We start from the raw sequence: 19,986 nt of genomic DNA on the forward strand, positions 1-19,986 counted from the left end.
GTTACTTAGGCATATCTCACAGGGGCTTGCAGGCCTTTGGAAATTAAGCAAATGAAACACATTCAAACTTCTAATTGCTTCTTTGCTGCTTAGGCTAATGACTGCCTACATATCACGTCATCACATAGTCGACTTCCATGATTATTAAGCCATATGTTATTGAAGAGAGAGACTACATTGTAGTCTATACAGAACTATTCTTGCAGTCAGGAGTAACCTGGGTTCAATTTTCATCTCTGACATACATGTGTGGCCCTGGACACATGATTTCAGACCACTCAACAAGACTTCAAGTTTGGGGACTGGTGTGGGCCTTGCCCTACATTAGGTAGGAATGTTTAGGCAGGGGCCATTTTGCAACAGGATGGAAGGATGCTATAGGAAGGGTCTGGGTAGAATGAGATCCCATCATGGGGAAGGACAGGTGAGAGGAATTGTAACTATTTTTTCTTCTTTACAAGGAACATCTTCATGAGCTCTTGCTTCAATTGCTGCTAGAGCAAGAACAAATCTGGGCAGTGAGATCCCCTGAATATGCTAAGACTAGGTGGGGAAGGGTTCATGGTGAGCAATCCATGTCCTACCTTTACTAGCTGGGGTTTACCGTCTGTCTGTCTGTCTTAATCCCACAGGGGGTTGGGGCACTTAGGAGAGAGGACAGTCTGCCATTGTAATGTGTAAACTGTCACAGATGATTTCAGATTGAGTCCAATGAAAGCATGCAAAACTCCTTAAGGAATGAATGTGGTAGTTAATGGTCATGCCTTCTTATGTCATCTGTCATTACAGTGCGTGGGAGACAATTCATATATTATCTTTGATGATACAATTAAAGCACCCAAATTTCTTTAGACAGTAGCAATGGTCATCTGAGACTTTTATAGCCCTCAGGCAACAGGGACCATCTCCTTTCCCCAAATCAAGGTACTGATGTTGCTTGGCAGCTCTGTAAGGAAATAAAGGGTCAACTAGCTAAAAAGCATGTTTTCTTATTTGAGTGATAAAATCAACTTTAAATCTTTCAATTTCAGTCATTTCACTAATATCTTGGACTACCCTATCACTTTCCCATCCTCCCTCTGCATTCAAAAGTTTCATGGAAGTATTTTTGAGCAGAGCCATGGCAACAATGCTGGGTCACTATGGGTTTCATGTAATTTATCCCTTTGTTGAACTCCCATAATTCTCTATATCTGAAAAGATAGGACATATCTGTAGGCGACATTGAAATATGACTGTAAGATATTAAATAATCTGTAACATCACAAATTTATATTGAACTGTTTCCACGGAGACCAGCAGTACTTACCAGGAAATAAAAGCTTATGGAATTCTGTTTTTCTCTCTGAAGATAACCATAATACATACCCATACTAGTTAAATAACTGGTGGGCAAGTCATTTAACCTCTCAATGCCTCCAAGTAATTCTCCAAGAATATAAATTAGACAGAAATTGGCAATCTTTATTGGTAGAGAAGCATTCCACTATGAGTGTTTTTCATTTGAAAAAACACAAAGATTCAAAATAGCTGGCAAGATGTAGATGGGAAGAAATTAAGTACAATATAATTTTGGAGTTTCTGTTATTTTGTAGTTTAAATACACTAATTTTATTAGTTATGAAAAATATCAACTATTCCAAATAAACTTTGCAGATGGATTTTTGAATACTTCAATCTCCATGAATCTCAATTTCCTCATCTGTAAAGTCAGCAAAAGAGTAACTCTCATAGTATTGTGAAAAAGCTCAAGTGAAATCAAAGGATTCTCCTTTGTGAGGGAGAAGTGATCTTGGAAGTTAGCAATCCAACCCCTCCATTTTACAGAAGAGCAAACTGAGACCCAAGAGATCACAGCCCAGAACCACAGACCTAAATGTCTGCAAAAGAATTTGAAGTTACGTTTACCCAGACTCCAAGTTCTTGGCCCTATTATGGCATGGGACTTCTCTGATGCAATAATGTAAGCTAAGGTAAATAAAGTAATTTGCAAATAAGTGATTTATAAATGGCAATTATCATTATCATGATATCTATTATTGTTAATGGATAAAGTCTTTAAAAGAATTAAATTAACACCAATCAATTCAGGATAATGATTTCATTATAAATTTTATCTATGGAACATGCTAAAACTCTGTGAACTAAGAACAAACTAAACTGCTGAAACCCTCCATTTGCCTCCCCCTACTCCAGGCATTGGTTATATAGCTTTCTACACATGGGCTACCTGGGACAAGTTATTAAAATGGCCTGGAGTTCACTTCTTGATTCCTTGCAAAAAGGGCAAACTAAGCAAGATTATCTCAAAGGACTTTAGTTTTTTCCTAATTGGCTTCAGAGTGCAGAACTGTGGTTAGTAGCTGTAAATTACTAAGAGACAGATTTCAGTGTGCCCAGAAGACAAGCTTAATAACAACCAGGGGTTTCAAAAAGTCCAGTGGCCGTCTTTGAGAAGTATTGAGCTGCCCATCACTGGAGGTGTTCACTTGAAGGCTATGTGGTTATTACTTTAGGCTTTTATGAAAAACCATGCTCCTGAGCAACATATTATATTAGAAAATCTCCAAGATCACAACTAGCCCCAAGACTCAACTATGCTATAAAAAGAATCAACAATCCCTCAAAGGCACTGGACCAGGGGACAAATAAATACATCTGTAATCATAACCAATATGAATTTCAGAGCACTAGGGATGACATAGATGGATCCACTCTCAAAAGAAAGCTGGCAGACTACAGATGCAGAATGGGGTATATACTGCCAAACATGACTGTGAGGATGATTTCTTTTGCTTCATTGTTTGTCATTGTTATAAGGGAAGATATAGCAGTAGCTTCATGAGAAGTGGCAGTGATGGAAAACAATCCCATAAAGCATCAGTAAAACTTTTTTAATGAAAAAGTCATATTAAGCTAAAGAAGTTTTTGATCAATCTAAAGACCTTTGTTGAATACATCTGATGCAGCAAGCAACATACTGGTCCTTTGGAGCATTACAGAAGTCTGCCACAGAGGAGCTTGATTTGGTTGAGCAGAGATAGTAACAAAAAAAATTAAATCGGACATAATATTATTCAGACTAAGGGTGGTAGCAGTTCAGAGTTGTTTGTAAAGTTGAAGTTAGGGAAAAACTCATAGAAATGGCAATGTGAAAAAAAGAAGTATATTGGAAACAGGAAGAAGAGGCACTCTAGGCAAGGAGAAAATTAGAGATGGGGATGAACATGGAACATGGGAAAGATGGAGAGAATTTCAAACTGAGTCACGATAGGGCTCTAAGATTCATGTAGAGAGGTACTATGCCTTATCTACATAGGAAGCACTCATAGCTGCTGGATATTAATCGATCAAAATTTTCCAGGCCTCAGAAAGGTTCTTTACAAGCAGCTTTGTGGATCATAGAGCATCACAGTAGGAAGGAATCTCAGCTGCCACCTAGTCCAAACTATACCAAGGAATCATCACAGCAACATGCTGGAAAATTAATCACCCAACCTCTGCTGGGAGAGCTCCACTAAACAAGAACCCACTATCTCCAGAGCAGCCGATTACACTACAAGGTAGCTGAATTATCAGCAAGATTTTCCTGATATCAAGTCAAAATTTGATCCTCTGAGGCTTCTACCTTAGGGCAGGGGAGGGCAAGGAGGGACAAGCAGAACAAGGAGAATTCTGCTCCCACTTGATGACTCTTCAGATACTTGAAGACAGCTCTCATGTTGCCCATGGGACGTCTTCTCCAAGATAAAAATCCTCACTTTCTTCAGACTAATCTATATATGATCTTGACTCAAGGTGCTACACCATCCTTGTGGCCCACCTCTGGACATTCACCAGTGAAATGAGAGAGCTTTGGACAGAGACATCTAGAATAGAAATGACCTGTACCTAAAACTTCCCTACAATATTTTATTAGAGTTTTACAAACAGCAACCAGGACAATGTGCAATGGAATTGCAATCATGAATAATTCATTTGATAAATGACTATGTTTTGAAGCTCATGGGATATAATTAAATCAATCCAAAATTGCCAGTCTGTAGAAGGGTCATGTCTGATCATTTTCCAATTGATTCTTATATAACTGCTGTTTTCACAGAAACACAGTGGGCACTTAATAAAGATTTGATGAATTTTCCACTGAATTTATTGCACAATACAAGGAATAACTGAGGTTTACAATGAACCTTAATGTTTGCAAAACAAGCAATAGAGAATTTCACTTGAACCTCTAAACAACCCTATTTTAGATACTACTTAACAGTCAGTCAGTCAATTAACAAACACTAATTAAGCACCTATTATGTTAGTTTTGGGAGGGGAGATATCAGAATCTGGTGCAGAGGAGTATCAAGAAGGACATTGAAGAAAGCACATCTTGACTGTACCTTGAAGAAACTCGGCATTCCAAGAGGTGGACGTGAAGTGAAAGAATCCTTTAGGTCTGGACAAAAGCATGACAATGGGAAATACAAGGACATGGTGGTGGGAGATGAAGCAACATTTGTTTTTTGGTTTTTTTAGGGATTTTTTTGGCAAGGCAAATGGGGTTAAGTGGCTTGCCCAAGGCCACACCGCTAGGTAATTATTAAGTGTCTGAGACTGGATTTGAACCCAGGTACTCCTGTGAGACCGGATTTGAACCCAGGTACTCCTGATGAAGCAACATTTGTGCAGAAGAGTAAGCAGAACAGGATGGCTGAACCATAGAATTTATAGAAGGAAATTAAGTGTAAGAAAATGGGAAAGACAGGCAAAGGGAAAATTGGGGAGTGATTGAAATGCCAAAGAGGAACTTCGATTTCATTCTAGAAGTATCAAAAGGAGACCACCGGAGTTTCTTGAGGTTGGGAAGAAAACAGAGGGAACATGATCAGATTAAAAGTTTAAGAAAATTACTTTGATAACTGTGTGAAGGATGGGTTGGCATGGGCAGAAGCTTGAGATAATGAGATCAAGGGTACTGCAGTGGATAGAGCACTAGCAACAGAGTCAGAAGGACTTCAGTTCAAATCTGGTCTCAAGATATTTGATACTTACTAGTTATGTGACCCTGGACAAGTCACTTAACCCCAATTGTGCCTGCCTGCCCCCCCCCACACACACACACACATGAATAACTTTTGCGGTAAGGAGACTAGATTAAGAGACTATTGCTGCAATGGTCCAGGCAAGAAATGATAATGACCTAAACTAGGGTGAGATATGTTGCAAAGGAAGAAACAAGATAAGGATATGGCAACGGAATGAGTGTGTGGAATAAGTGAGAGGGAATGGTTGAAGATCAAGCTGGAAGAACTGGAGAACTGGATTGGGAGAACCTGTCCCAAGTAGTCATAATTATTCTTTGATCCATCAAAAGCTCTTTTACACTATGGTAGAGAGGAAAATGGCTTAGATTTAGAACGAATGATCCTTAGTTCAAATTTCAGGACTTATTTACTCTACCCACATAACCTTGCTCAAGTCAACCACCCTTTCCATGAATCAGTTTTTCCTTCTTTGCAAAATAAGGGCCTATAGTATTGTGTCAAATTTTCTGATTCTTTCCATGGGAATCTTTCAATAGAAGTTAGATGACTGCTTGTCAGATATGTAACAATGGAGATTCCTTTTAGGGGCATGGATTGTACAATATGACCATTGTGGTCCCTTCAGTAATGTCAAACCTAAAAATCTGTGATTGTGATTCTGAGATTTCTTTATAAACAGTCACTTGAGTAAGAAAATGGGCACAGTGAAAAATGTTTCATAACTGTTTGAAAAATGAAAGAAGCTAAGGGCTTAAAGAATACTCAGAAGTTTCACATCTGAATGTTTTATAAATTATTTCTTTAGGAAGAGAGTTGGCAGGTACTTGAAAGGAAGAGTATCAAATAATAACTTCCAAAATGAATTTAACTGCAACTTAACAGATAGGAAATGACTGACTAATGACATGAGTAATTTCTGAATCAATTAACTGGCTGCAGTCAGACCACTGATTAATTAGGACTAAGATATGAATCAAAGCCCAATTAGAAGAAAGCATAAAGAAGAAGTCATGCAATTTACAATACCTAGTCCAATTCAACCTATTTATGTGAAATGTTAACTCTGAAAAATGAGAAGTGGATAAAAGTCAAGACATTATCTCTTGATATTATCACTTCTTATACAGTTCATGTGAACTCTGAGGATCCCTTTCCCAACTCCCACTCATTGAGTCCCTAGAGCTCAATTCCATCTCTGTTTCAGGATTCTAGAGGTTCTCTCTGAGAAACTGAGTTGGATTGATTTTCTAATACCAATGACTCAAGTCTTCAACAAGTTTTCCCTTCCCCCTTTCCAATATTATCTATTTAGAATCAATTGATTGAATCAACCGAGAAGCTTTTAGAAATAGAACTTCAGAGGTGGTAGAGTAAGAAAACATTCCAACCTTCCCCACCATGTGTGACATGCTCCCCCACAAGTAGATTACAGGGGAAAGTGGGCTCAAACTAAGAAAGTATATGTGGTTTATATTTTATAGATAAATCCCAGGGGGTGACCAAAAGTCTGTAGCCTACCTAAACACAATACTTGTGGAACTTCACTCTAAGGTCTATGAGTGACTGGTTATATATTCTTCCCTGGTTAAAGTATCAAGGAAAGATGTGATGGAGTGGTTTCTATTCCACTCTTAAACTTAAGGAAATGTAACTATTTTAAATAGTCAATATAATGAGAATGCCCACATAAGCCAAAAACAACCATGATAAACATTCATTGCACCCCTTGGTCAAGTAGAAAGATGTGACAGGGGAAAGGAGTGCTATCCTCATTTTGACTCTAATAGATTTTTTTGGTTGACATTTTTATTTTTATATTACTGTATTTCCTTGTGTATAAGATGTACCTTAATCTGGGGGCCAAAAGTTGAATAAAATGTAATACATAAAGTTATTTAATTCAAGTTTTATTCATCATCAGATTCATACACCTCCTCCTCACTGTCAAAACTCCCATCTATGAGTTCATCCTCATCTGTGTTTGCTGATGAATTACTGTCTTAGGAGAGCCTCTTCCTGATCTCCTGCCTGGGCTCTGATCTGTAGTGGACCACAAGCACTCCCTGAGCAAGACTGGGGCATAGACACATGCTCAGTCCATTCTGTTTCATGAACCTGAAGCGCCTCCTTGGAAATCAGTCACTTCTTTATCATCAGCAATTCTTCTGGCCTCCTGCTGAATCATCTCTGTAGACACAGGAATTCAGATGGCCCTTTGCTTTTCAATCCATAGTTTCAATTCTCTCTCGAACTCAGGCCATTTGGATGCCTCGCTACTTGTGGCCTTCTTCTGCTGTGGCATTTTCAGTCCAGTTTCTTCTTCCCAGAGTCAGGCTCTGATTGTTTTCTCAGTTGGAGGAGGCCCAAACTGACATTCAGTAACACAAATTCCATTCACTTTAGCAAATTGGATCACTTTCAACTTGAAATCAGCACTGGATGAAAATCTTTTCTGAGTCATTGCTGGGCAGAATGTGGCAAAACATCATCTACTATACAGGTAACAAATCGAAACAACGAGCGCAAAGACGAGCAAAAAAGCGGGAAACGTAAGTCAAAAACTATACAACTACTGTATAAGATGCTCACAGTTTTTAGACCCCAAATTTCTCAAAAAAAGGTGTGTCTTATACATGGGGAAATACAGTACCTATTTCTTCCTCTTTCTCTTCCATCTTCCTCTCCCAAAGAAATTTGCCTTATTAAAAAAAAAATCCAACAAAACCAATCAATACATCTTCAAAAATCTGACACTATTCCAGTTCCAAGGACTCCTACAACTTAAAAAGAAATCAGGGTTAGTAGGAGGAAGTCTTTTTTTCTTATTCCTTCTTCAGAGGTAAGCTTGTTCTTTACAATTTTATAATGATCACTTTGGATTGTTTTATGGCTATTCTTTCCATTAAGCATATTCATCATGTACATGTTTTTCTTGACTCTGCTTATTTTATTTTGCACTGGTTCATATAAATCTCTCCACGCTTCTCTATGAAGATTATATTCATAATTTCTTAGAGTACAGTAATATTTTATTACAGTCATAGACCCCACTTTGTTTAGTCATTCCCCAATCAATAGACATCTATTTTGTTTCTAGCTCTTTGGCACCACAAAAGTGTTCCTATAAGTATTTTGATATGTATGGAATCTTGAATTTTGTCAATGACCTCTCTGAATTCTAGGCCTAGCAGTGGAATCTTCACTTCAAAAGATAAAGACATTTTAGTCCCCTGATTTATAGATTTCCAAATATCTTCCCAAAAATGCTGTACTAATTCATAGCATCACCAAAACTGCATTAGCATGGCTGCCTTTATACAATCTCTCAATTAGCTATCCCTATCTTCTGTGATCTTTGTCAATTTGCTAGATATGAGGAGAAAATCTCGGAGTTGTTTCGATTTGAATTTCTTTTATTATGAGTGATTTGGAGCATCCTTTAATAGGATCATTAATTTTTTCATATTGTTCGCATTTAAAAACCCATATGTTCCAATGAGGAATTGGAGAAGATGGAAGCAGAACAAAGTCTCCTGGTTCTCAGGTCAGAGATTATCCACAACAGGATCCACAACAGGATTTGTGAACTGAGTGGCGTGGGTGGGTGTGATGGTACTACATTTGGAGTCAAACAACAGGGTTCATATTTGTTCCTCCTAGCTCAGTAGCTAGAAGAAACAATGGATAAATCACTGGGTAGGAAGTCAGGGAAATCTAAATTTACATCTGGTCATAGGTATTCATTAGTTATGTGACCCTGAGCAAAATGCTTAACATCTATTTGCCTATACTCTGTTTACTCCATCTGTAAAATGGAGACCATAATAAGGTTGTTATGATGATCAAACAAGAAACCACATATAAATTGTTTTCATAAATCATTGGTGTGTTTTGAATTTAAAAAACCCTATTCATACCACTTGGCCACTAACTTGCTGAAAAATGGTTTTTAGTGTTATGTATTTCTACTAGCTCTCTATATTTCTTGGGTATCAAAAATTTATCACAGCTAACCTGAAATAAATATTTTCCCAGTCATTCAGTTTCTTTCTTTCTTTCCTTGCTTTTAAAATTTATTTTTTATTTTTCCAACTATATGTAGCAGTAGTTTTCAGTAATCATGTTTTGTAATGATTTTCTCCCTCCTTTCTCCCCATCCCCTTGACAGTAGTAATATAGGTAATACATGTGTAACTGTTAAACATAGTTCCATATTAATCATGCTGTGAAAGAAAAATCAGAACAAAAAAGGGAAAAAGACACAAGAGGGAAAAAATATAAAATTTAAAAGAAAATTTAAAAACTGAAAAGAGCAAGCATTCATAATCCATAGTTCCTTCTCTGGATGTAAATGGTGTTTTTCTATTACTAGTCCTTTAGAATTGTCTTTGATTATTGTACTCCTGAGAAAAGTAAGTTCATCATAGTTGATCATCAAAAAATGTTGCTGTTAAGGTATACAATGTTCTTCTGGTTCTGTTCACTCAGCATCAGCTCATACAAGACTTTCCAGGTTTTTCTGAAGTCCAACCATTCCTGAGTTCTTAGAGAACAAAAGCCCTTCATCACATTCATACACCATAGTTTGTTCAGCCATTCCTCCCTTCCATTTCCAATTCTTTGCCACTACAAAAAGAACTGTCAAATATTTTTGAACATACAGATTTTTTACCCTTTCTTATGATCTTTTTGGCATATAGATCTAGCAGTGATATTCCTGAATCAAAGGGTATGCTCAGTTTTATTACCCTTTGGTTAGGTTCCAGGTTATTCTCCAGAAAGTTTACAACTTCATGAAGAATGCATTAGTCGGGGCAGCTAGGTAGCACAGTGGATAGAGCACTGGCCCTGGAGTCAGGAGTACCTGAGTTCAAATCCAGCTTCAGACACTTAATAACTACCTAGCTGTGTGGCCTTGGGCAAGTCAGTCTTAACCTCATTGCCTTGCAAAAAAAAAGACTTCATTAGTGTCTGCATTGTTGGTGGAGCTGTGAACTCATCCAAACTTTCTGGAGAGCAATTTTGAATTACGCCCAAGGACAACAAAAATGTGCATACCCTTTGATCTAGCATGATCCAGGGTCTATACCCTGAAAAGATGATGAAAAAGAGTAAAAGCATCACTTGTACAAAAATATTCATAGCAGCCCTGTTTGTGGTAGCAAAGAATTGGAATTTAAGTGAATGTACTTCAATTGGGGAATGGCTTAACAAATTGTGGTATATGTCTGTCAAGGAACACTTGTTCTAGTAGAAACCAGGAGGGATGGGAATTCAGGGAAGCATGGAAGGATTTGCATGAACTGATGCTGAGTGAGATGAGCAGAACCAGAAAAAACACTGTACACCCTAACGGCAACATGGAACTGATGATCAACCTTGATGGACTTGCTCATTCCATCAGTGCAACAATCAGGGACAATTTTGGGCTATCTGCAGTGGAGAATACAATCTGTATCCAGAGAAAGAATTGTGAAGTTTGAACAAAGACCAAAGACTATTATCTTCAATTTAGGGGGGGAAACATTATCTGATTATGTAATTTTGCTATCTCTTATACTTTATTTTTTTTTCCTTAAGAATATGATTTCTCTCTCACCACATCCAACTTAGATCAATGTATACCATGGAAACAATATAAGGACAAACAGACTACCTTCTGTGGGGGGTGGGGGAGGGAAGCAAGAATAGGGGGGAAATTGTAAAACTCAAAATAAATAAAATCTTTGTTTAAAAAAACAGAAGAAAGATGGGAAAGAAGCACAGATGAAAAGGAAAAACTTGAACATTACAGTCTGATCTTATTACATGCTTTAAAAGAAAATCAAGTGTACATGAAAGAAATCTACTGTTTCATGTACAATCCTCTTTTTTTGTTCTATGTATATGGGAACGCACATTTTTATTTGGTACTTATTGGGTTTAGAGGAAAAATATTTTTTTTAAAAATAATTTAAAGGAAAATAACACTGTAAGACACCAGAACTCAAATCAATGCATTGATTAAACTTGACTCCAGAGGACTGATAATGAAACATACCTTTCTCCTCTGCACAGAGGGAAGGTAGACTCCAAGTGTGAAATGAGACATAAGATGTCAGTACAGTCAATATGTCAGTTTGTTTTGCTTAACTGTATTTCTTTTCTTTTCTTTTCTTTTTATAATGGAACACCCCTATTGTGAGGTAAAGGGTATTGAAAAGTGACAGCAATGTAAAAAAGAATTAAAAAACACCAATTAAAAGGAAACAGATGTGCTTCTGGGAAAAAAAAGAATGCATTATTGTCCCAGTTTTCCCATATCCCCTCCAATATTGATCATTTTCCTTTTTTTGTCACGATGGTCAATCTCATAGATGTGAAGTTATATCTTAGAGTTGCTTTAATTTGAATTTCTCTAATTAATAATGATTCAGAGCATTTATTATTATGACTGTGGATAACTTTAATGTCTTAATCTGAGAACTGCCTGCCCATGTCCTTTGTCCACTTATCAATTGGGGAATGTGTTATATTCTCATAAATTTGACTCAGTTCTCTAATTTTAGAAATGAGTCTTTCATCAGAAACACTAGCTGTAAAAATTGTTTCCCAACATAAAAGCCATTCCCCAATTGATAAATGATCAAAAGACATGAACAGTTTTTAGATGAGGTTATCAATCCAAACATATTTAAATATTTTTAAATGGTCTTAACTCATTATTGGTTGTAGAAATGAAAATTAGAAGAATTCCTAGGTACTACCTTAATGCCTATTAGACTAGCTAATAGGACAGAAAAGGGAAAATAACAAATGTTGAAGGGCATATGGGGAAAATGAGACATTAATGCACTATTGGAGGAGTTGTAAAAAGATTCAACAATTCGGACCTATGCCCAAAGATCTATAAAATCATGCCTACTCTTTGATCTAGCAATGTCACCACCAGGTCTATATTCCAGAAGAGATGAAAAACAGGAAAGAAAAGGACCTATAGGTATAAGGATATTTTTGGCAGATCTTTTCCTGTGGCAAGGAAATGGAAATTGAGGGGATGCCCATCAATTAGAGAGTGGTTGAACTAATTGTGGGAGGTGATTATGATCATACTATTCTGCTATATGAAATAATGAACAGGACCCTCTCAGTAGGAAAGACATACATGAGCAGATGCAATGGGAAATGTACTGTATATAAAAAACAGCAATATTGCAGGATGATAACTGTGATCCAAGACAATTCTGAAGGATTTATTATAAAGATTACTATCAATCACCAAACACAGAGCTGATGATATCTAAATAAAGATTGAAGCATATTTTTAACTTCATTTTTTCTTGAGGTTTCTCTTTTTGGGGGAGAGGGGGCAATTTTTATTTTCGCAACATGACTATAATGCTAATATTTTGCAGGACTACATTTTTTTTAATGTATATATCAAATAATTTGCTTTTTTCAATAACAGGAAGTGGGGTGGGAATAAAGGAGAGAATTTGGAATCAAAGCTTTAAAAATTAATGTTAAAACTGGCTTTTACATGTAACTGAGGGAAAATAAAGTATAAAAAATTATATCCCAATTTACTGCATTAGTTTTATTTTTGTAAAAACTTTTTTACTTAATGTAATCAAAATTACCCATTTTTCATTTTATACTGTTCTGTCTCTTGTTTGTTCATAAACTCCTCTCCTTTCCATAGATCTGACAGATAAACTATTCCTTGTTCTCCTAATTGGCTTATAGCTATCACCTATCATGTCTAAATTTTGCACTCATTTTGACCTTATTCTTGATATATGGTATGAGATGTTGATCTATGCCTAGTTTCTGCAATACTGTTTTCCAGTTTTCCTGGCAGTTTTTTGGTGAGTTTTTATCCCAGAAGCTAAAGTCTTTGGGTTTATCAAGCAGTAGATTACTATAGTCCTTTATTCCTTTTTTTTTATACCTAATCTATTCCACTGATCCACCAATCTATTTCTTAGTACCAAACAGTTTTGATGACTACTGCTTTATAAGTTTACATCTAGAAAGATTAGACTACTTTCTTTGCATTTTTTCATCAATTCCCTTGATATTCTTGATCTTTTATTCCTCCAGATGAATTTTGTTACAATTTTTTCTAGTTCAATAAAATATTTTTTGGTAATTTAATAAGTATGCCACTAAATAAATAATTTAATTTAGGTAGAATTGTCATTTTTATTATATTTGCTCAGCTTACCCATGCACAAATGACATCTGTCCATTTATTTAGATCTGATTTTATTTGTGACAGAAGTGTTTTGTAATTGTTTTCATATAATTTTTGTGTTTGTCTTGGCAGGTAGACTCCTAAGTATTTTATTTTGCCTACAGTTACTTGAAATGGAATTTTTCTTTCTATCTTTTGCTCCTAGGCTTTGTTTGTAACACAGAAATTCTGATGGTTTATATGGATTTACAGATGGAGTTTATTTTATATCCTGCTACTCTATTAAAGTTGCTAATTGTTTCAAGTAGTTCTTTAGTTGATTTTTAGGATTCTTTAACTATGCCATCACATCATCTGCATCGAGTGAGTCTTGTTTACTCTCTTCCTATTCTAATTCTTTCAACTTCCTTTCGTTATTGCTAAAGCTAACATTTCTAAAACAATATTGAATATTGAATAATAGTGGTGATAATGGGCATCTTTGTTTCACATCTAAGCTTATTGGAAATGCTTCCAGATTATCCCCATTACTTATAATGTTTGCTGATGGTCTTAGATACTGCTTATCCTTTTAAGGAAAAATCCATTTATTCCTATGATCTCCGGTGTTTTTAGTTGGAAAGAGTACTGTATTTTATCAAAAGATTTTTTCTGTATCTATTGAAATAATAATGGTTTCTGTCAGTTTTGTTATTGATATGGTCAATGATCCTGATTGCTTTCCTAATATTGAAGCAATCCTACATTCCTGGTATAACTCCTACCTATCATAGTGTATTATCCTAGAGATAACTTGCTGTAATGACTTTGCTAGTACCTTATATAAAAATGCAAGGAATTATTTTCTTCAGTTAGCTTTGGCCTTCTCATTTTACATTTGCTTAATTCTATGTTTAAGGGAGATATCTTTTTTTCCATTTGGTCAATTGTATTTTTGAAGGGATTATTTACTTTTTGCATTTGCCCAATTGTATTTCTAAAGGATTTATTTTCTTTAGGCAGTTGATGTGCTTTCTTTTGCAAGATGTTAAATTTCTCTTGCATTTTTTCTACTTAATTTTTAAAATACTTTTTGAGCTCTTCCAAGAAATCTTTTGGGGCTGGAGATCAATTCATATTCCCTTCTAGGGCTTCACAAGAAGTATGTTTTCTGCTGACCTCTTCTGAAATGGTGTTTTGCCTATACTTAACTTCAAAGTAGCTTTCTATGGGCATGGCTTTTTTCTGACTTTTCTTACTCATTTTGAGTCTGCTGTCTCAACTTTCTTGTGTTAGGGGAAGGGGCCTGCTCTCAAACCTTGAGTTTAGAATACTAGTAGCCTACTCACAGGCCTGGGGCCTTCCTCATCAAAAATGCTGGTTGCTTGATGTTCAGATAAGGTCATCCAACCCAGACATGCCAGCTGAACAGGGAGTTTAGGGTGCCTGTGCATTGTGCCCATGTTTGTTTCAGGTTTCTGCCTTGGGTTCCATTTCCTGTTTCTGGTCATGTTCTCCCTCCACTGGAGAGAGGCCTTGCTGGAAAATGCTCCACACTGTTCTTTTGTGGGTTTTTCCACTGCAGAATCCATTTAAAGGTTTGATTAATGTTTTTTTGAGGGAATTCTGAGAGAGCTTAAGGAAATTCCTGGCTTCTCTCCACCATCTTGGCTCTGCCCATTACTACACCTCATACAGTTTCTTTCTTATCCTAGACATGTTCATTTTGTTCAGTTTCCCATATTCAAGATGATTTTGTCTTGTAAATGGCTATAAATTTGTTAGATTAAAAGTCCATCTCCTTATCCACAGCTATGAAAGGTATTTGACCTATATCTCTGTTAATTGTTATTTTGAATGTATTGTTGTAGGTAGAATATGGTGTAGGCTGTTGGTCAAAGCTTAATTTCTGCCAGAATACTTTCCAGTTTTCCCAGAAGCTCTCAGTAAATAGTAAGTCTTACATGTGGAATTTATATTTGAGAATTTGAGTCCATGGTTAAGTTTAATTGTTTGCCATGCTTTCCTATGTAATATCTTCTATTAATTTACTTTTCTATTTTTAAAAAAGCACTCAATGGTTGTGATGACTTATGTTTTATAATATAATTTGATGTTATTCCCCCTTCATTCTTATCACTTTGCTGCATATGTATTTTAATATTCTAGATATTTTGTTGCTTCAAATGAATTTTGTTACACTTTTATTTAACTCTACAAAGTTTGCTGCTTTGGCTTAGCTTGGAATCTATAAATTCCCATTGGCAACTTTGTCATTTTAGTGACATTTCCATGATTCCGTCATAAGCACTAAATGCTCCAGTTATTTAAGTGGTTATTATTTTTAAGGGACATTTGTACAGTATAATTGCATCTACAAAAGTAATGAATGTAAGTGGGACCTTTCCTTTCTCTTCCATTTTCTGGATTTTATTATTAGTACATGGAGGAAAATCTGCTGATTCTTTTTAGTCAACTCGGTCTTAATTTGTAGCCTTTAATTTTATTAAGTAACTGTCTGAAGTAATTTATTGGAAGAATCCCTAAGATATTCTAAATCAACCACCATGTCATAAGTATATAAGATCATCGTGTTTCCTTTTTGCTCATCTTTGTGCCTTTCTTCCTTTTGTCTTCCTTTTTACAAATATTTCCAACATTTACTAACATAGAACTGTATCAAATAATACAGAAGAGGGAGCAACTTCAATTTACTTCTTTTGTTTTAGGGAAATACTATAGTATTTTCTCATTGCATTTAATATTTTTTTTTGATCTTTGAAGTATACTTTTTGTAGTGCTTTTTTCAGATAAATGAGTGTCATATTTTCTCAAAGCTTCTTTTCCACATTTTCTGAGATAATCATTTGGTTTTATGTTTTAATGTGATTTGCTTTGATTATTTTTCTAATGCTGGAATATCCTTGCATCCCTTGTGTGAATTCAACCTGGTCAAAATGAATGATTTTTTAAATTTGGATAAAGTGCTGCAATTTGACCTTTTCTAGTCAGGATTTTAATTAGGATTTGTGAATTGATATATATTAATAAAACAACCTGGAGGTGTTTTTCTTTGTTTTATCCTTCCCTGATTCAGATTTGAAGACTATAATTTTTCTCATAAAAAGACTTTGGCAGTTATTTCTTTCTCCATAGGGAGAATAATTTGTGTAGTATCAATATTACTTCTTTAAGTTTGATATCATCCACCCATAAATCTATCTGCACCAGGAACTTCTCTTTTAGAGTTAGTTCTATTACCATTTATGAGACTCACTTATTTAAAATTTCTGTTTGATATACTACTTATTTTGGTATTTTGAATTTTTGAAGGCAGTTTGGAGTTTTCAGTTTTCTTAGTCCATAACTGGGTACAGTAGGTTCCAATCATTTTCACATTCTCTAGTTTTGTTATTTCACCCTGTTCATTTTTTTTATTTTGTTGATTTTATTTTCTGCCTTCTTCATTTTAAATAGGTTGACTAAAGGTTTATCACTTTTGTTACTCTTTTCAAAAACTAGCTTTTTATTTGGTTACTCTCCTCCTGTGACAAGATGCCATAGAATGTACAAAATTCTCTTAAAGGAAATATTCTCACTATGAATGACTATGCCCCAAATTAGACCCAGTGTGGTCTCAGTCTCCCTTGACATCCGTAAATCTCTTCCCTCTTGCAAGGGTTCTTTATTGAGATTCCACCATTTGATTGTGGTCACCCCCTTTTATTTCCTTTTTAAACTGTTGTCTTTTGCAGTCTCTTCTATTCTCATATTCCCCCTTCTTGCTGGGGAGACTACAGAAATTCTCATTATTTCTATGCTTGTCCATGGATCTCATTACAATATATCACCCCATTTTCTTCTCTTCCCCCACCCTGGCCTAATCTCCATTTTTGCATCCTCTCATCCTGCAAGTAGGTTCCGCAAAAAAAAAAAAAAAATACTGCTTCATTGCTAGGCAACTTTGGGGGAACTCAGTCCATGATAAGAATGGGTCTACTCCTTCATCACTACTCCATATATTTCTTTACATTCAATTTCATCTTTATTCCTTCTGATACCTTAAAAAAAGAAACATATTAATGGTCCCTTTGCTGTTTTATGTTTCTATAGGATAAAAGGTATTTCTCTTTTTAATTTCACTTTTTTAAATCTCTAGAGATAGGGTAACTTATTTTGTTATTTATTTTTGATATTTATATCTTGCCTTTTCTTCAGGACGTGAAGTAGAAATTCTGCTCATATCTATCTGGTGCTAGTGATTTTTTTTTTGTAAAAATGTCTCTTATTAAACATCCTTTGTAATGATGATTATTGCTCAAGTTTTCAGAGTATATAATATAAAATTTTGTCAGACTACCTAACATTTTAGAATATATTTTTTGAATCTCTTGTATGTTCTCTAGTGGATGCAGTATAGTTTTGTGTTATTCAAAATTCTTTCCTTTCAATTTGAAGATACTTTACTTAGGCATTTTCAGAATTTGCTTGTCACTGGAATTTTTTAATTTAACTACTATGTGTCTTGGAGTCTGAAGCAGAGTACTTTGTTTTTCTGGAGATGATTTATATATTCCCTTGATTATTGTTCTGTTTTCAGTATACAGGAGTTCTGGACATTTTTGTAGTATTATTTCCTGTGTTATGGTGTTCAGGATGTAATTTGTCATGTTCTTCTGAGAGATCTGTGCCTCTTTAAATTGTTTCTACACATTCTATTTTTGAGATCAATGGATTTTTCTTGGCTAGAGGTCATATGTGTCTTTAGTATTGTTGTCTTTTACTTTTCTTTATGCAGCCTATCCTTTACTTCAGTGAATTTATATTCCAAATATGTCAGTTCTATTTTGACTGTTGAAAAGACTCTTTACTATAGATTTAAATTTGTCAATTCTGCTCATTATTTCTATTGCATAGAACACAAAATTCTAACATTTGTTCTCATGTTTTTCCTTTCTTTTTTGAACACACTGGAACATCTTTTTGTGGTTCCATCCTCCATTCAAATTTAATAACATTGTTTGTTTGACTATTCACTGAGTCAGTTTCCCTTCTTATAATAGTCATGAAGCAAGTTTGTCATTTTGGGAATGTTTAAGAATTCAACCTCTCCTCTAATTTTAGTATCCTCTCCATTGATTTATCTTCTTTTCCTTACATATTTTTTGGATTTTTTTCTTCTTTTTTTAATTTTTTTGATTGTATTTATTTTCCCTTATGTTTGTTAATCATTCACTTTCTGATTTGTCTTTGTTAGTCACTCACTTTCTGATTCCTTCCCCTTTCATGGTGGATATAGGATAAGACTTGGACCACAGTGCTATCTCCACTTCTTCCCACAGTAGGGAATTTGTCTGTCATCTCTCTTAGTCCCTAAGCTAAGTAGATTATAAGGAGATAGGATCCTTTGGTCCATAATAACTATTCCCTCTCTACTTTGTAGTACTAAATTTACTCATGGTTCTGATTCTTTCCTTCTCTTCTTAGGATGAATCAATGTCAGCTGTTTTTACAGCTGAGTTTGAGGAAGGTAGAGTGGGTGATCTTGCCAGAGTTCATTGCCTTGGGTTTCCTAACCTAGGAACCAACACATGTAAAAGCCATGCTCCAACCTTCCCTCTGATTACTCCCTCCCACTGAATGAACAATCATTATCTGCTGCTTTTTGCAATGAGGTAGGGTCAAAAGGCTTGTTATGGTATCTCTCTATAGCAGAAGAAGAATCCCTGAATCAATTCCAAAAAAGTTGATGGCTTAGTTTGCATACCCTGCTGGGGCATGGAACCTGATAGAGCAGTAGTTTTGAATGAGTACCTTAAAGATTATCCTTCTCCAGCACTAATTCATAAGGCTATAATCTCATTAGTCATCTTTCTTCCTTGTCCTGTAGATTCAGCTATAATTGCTTGACCTGTGGCCCATAATTTCTCACTCTGCTGGGGAGAGAATAAATTGAAGTTAGTGGGGAATAGAGGAAAAGCCTAATCTGCTGTATTGTTGAATGCATGGTTGGCCTATATCCAATGCAACCTTAATGCACAATTTCATTTGCAAAGTATTATGGAGAAGTACAATGGGAGATTATGAATGTTGTCAACTCATAAGACAAAATGCAGTGGGGAAAAAAACAAAATCTGCAGAAAGGTTAGACTATACCCTAACTAATCCAGATAATACCAAAAAACACTTATAGATGAAAAAGCAAACAATATGGAAATGGGCTTGTCAGCATTTACATAGTTTTTCATTATCATCAATTACAACTGAACCTCCATATTTGTACTTTAATACTTTAGCATCCAAAGCACTGAGGAAGTAGAAATGGCATTTAAGAAAACTAAAATGGAAAGATTTACTAGATGTGGGCACACGGGGGAAAATCCGTATCAGAGATACTGAGGCTACTTGGGATTCAGTTTTCAAGTTGCATTAAAGAAATTTCTAAAAACTGCAAGAAGGAAAATCATAGATGCCATTGTTAAGGAAAAAAAAAGGTAAATTGAAAAAAAATTGGAAATATCTCTATTTCGACTTTCACACATCTATGAAATGTGTGACTGAGCGGTCTATAAATATATGGAGAGAGAGAAAATGTGAGGATGGACTTGATTACACACTCGATTACATGCTTTGCTATATAGTAGATCATATTCTAGTCATACAACTGCCTAAAAGGTAGAGAGAATAAAAGAGCATGTTAGGATGATCAATATAAAGCTATGTTTAGCATGGTTATACATGTAGACCCTATATTACATTGCTTTCTGTCAGGGGAGGGGGAAGGGAAGGTAAAGA

The sequence above is a fragment of the Macrotis lagotis genome, chromosome X (assembly GCF_037893015.1).
Source record: "Macrotis lagotis isolate mMagLag1 chromosome X, bilby.v1.9.chrom.fasta, whole genome shotgun sequence".
NCBI lineage: Eukaryota > Metazoa > Chordata > Mammalia > Peramelemorphia > Peramelidae > Macrotis > Macrotis lagotis.